The following is a 2453-nucleotide window of genomic DNA, read 5'->3' on the forward strand; positions in this document are numbered from 1 at the left end:
CCTAATGGAAAGTAACCGACTTCTTCCTCATCCTTGTAAAAGGAACTACGATCCTGTAGAAATTATCAATAAACCACTAATAATATCCAGCTAATCCAAAGAAACTCTGAATCTCAGATGGAGACTTCGAAAACTTAAACCGCATCATGACCTCGATCTTGGCATGATCAACCAAGATACCTTTCTGATTGACGAGGTTCCCTACGAACTGTACCTCGCACAACCAGAACTCATACTTGGAGAATTTGGCATAAAGCCTCTCACTCCTCAGAGTCTTTAGAACCTTATGCACATGACTGTCATGCTGCTCCGTGGTCTTAGAATAGACCAATATATTATCAATGAAAACAATTAGCAACTAATGAAACATTGACCTGCAAGCCCTATTCGTGAGATCCATGAATGGTGCAGGTCCATTGGTGGGCTGAAAAGGCATCACCATGAACTCGTAATGATGATAACGAGTCATCAAAGTTGTTATTTTAATATCCTCATCTTGAACCGTCATCTGGTGGTAGCCTGAATGTAGATGAATCTTTGAGAACCAAGACGCACCCTCTAACTGGTCGAACAAATCATCAATCCTTGGAAGAGGATAAAAGTTCTTCACTGTTAACTTGTAAATCTACCAGTAGTAGATGCGCATCTTGTGGGATCCATCTTTCTTCTTCACAAACATATTGAACCTCCATACGGTGAAATACTCGGCCTGATAACCCCTTATCTAATAGCTCATCCAACTGTGTAGAAATCTACTGCATTACTGGCAGTGTTAACCGATTAGGTGATTTGGATATCAAAGTCAGACTTGGAATCAGATCAATATAGTACTCAACTTGCCTCTTCGAAGGCACTCCAAGAAAGTCTTCTAGGAACACATCAGAATACTCGTGAATGATTGGAATATAATAAATCATCGTCTTTCTCTCATATCTAGTATCGAATACAAAGCCATAAAAGTAAAACACCCTTGCTGATGATACCTCCTTGCTCTCGCATTTGAACAAAGAGCTCGCCTTCGCTATGCACACTCACCACGGACGACTAGTTCTCCCCCACATGGGGTTCGAACCCAAAGTAACTAGCGCTCATAATCAAGCATTTCCTTATTAGGGTTCGTCTAATCCATCCCCACGATAACCCTGCTCACATGTAAAGGATTCGAAACCAAATCAATCGGATACCACTCGCTAAATAACTCTACAACACAACCTTGATGAACCCTCGATACTTGCACAAGATGATCATCGGTGATCTCTACCTCTAACAGATAATTAAGATCCCCGAAAGCCTCATCATATCTCTTACAAAGCACAAAAGAAATAAACGATCGGGTGGCGCCGAAATCAAATGGAACTAAAGATGGAACATCGTTCACTAGGAACATCCCTAAATAACATTATAAATATAATAAGAATGAACATGAAATCAGTACATGAAATAGGGCGAAAATACATGCATGCAACCATATCTACTCTTGCACGAGCCTCTTCAGATGTCAGCTGGAAATCTCGGCTCCTCACAACTGATGTATCTGCTTGGCCCTAACGATCGTCAGTGACCCTTAATGTGGTTGCAGCGGGTGCTGCAACCACTCCTCCTAATAAGCATGGAAAATTAGCCCTTTACTGGCCCATGTGGTTGCAATGAAAGCAAATCAAATTAGGTACAAGGGTGATGGTGGTGACGGAGTAATAGTTGTTGCACTGACTGGTCTTGCCACACCTGAAGGAACAAAAACCAGCCACCATACAAACCTCATCATGTGTCTTGGTACACTTGGCATAGTGGCTCCGGTCCTACTGGCCCCTCGACTGATAGTAAAAAACATTAAGCTTCCTAGCTAAGCACTCTGATACTTAGGCTTGAACTTGCTTCTTCTTCCTCAAATTCTTGAGATCAATCTCCTACTCACGGGCCCTTGCTATCATGTCCTCCAATTTCCATCAACTTGATCAGAAACTCCTGTATTTCATCCTTCAACATATCATGGTACCTGACCTTCTTCATCTCATCATCTGCCACATACTGCGGAACCAATAAAGCCCTCCTACGGAATATAACGATAATCTTTGCCACACTCCCAGATGTGTGGTGAAGGTCCTGAAACTCCCTTTCCAGTTATTGAAGCTCCATCACTCGTGCAAATTTAGTCCTTGTGTCAACTGCCTCGCTTCCCAAGGCATGGTAAACCTCCTCCCACCAATTATGGGCTTTGTCTTTTAGAAGACATGATGCAAGTCTTCCCTTCGCCTCCTTGGGACATGAGCTAGTCCAGAAAGTGTTCGCGATGTCCACCAATCATCGCCTGCCAATAATGGGGCCCTTCATCCCGAGGAACTAAGGAGCCCCACGTGCACAAAACTCTTGTAAAGTTAGAGAGCGTGCACCTACCATAACCGTAATCTTGGTAAGAAACTAGCCTATATGCTTATGCGAAATTTCCATAATGC

The sequence above is a fragment of the Lactuca serriola genome, chromosome 4 (genome assembly GCF_051521515.1).
Source record: "Lactuca serriola cultivar US96UC23 chromosome 4, Lser_US96UC23_V15, whole genome shotgun sequence".
In the NCBI taxonomy this organism is placed as follows: domain Eukaryota; kingdom Viridiplantae; phylum Streptophyta; class Magnoliopsida; order Asterales; family Asteraceae; genus Lactuca; species Lactuca serriola.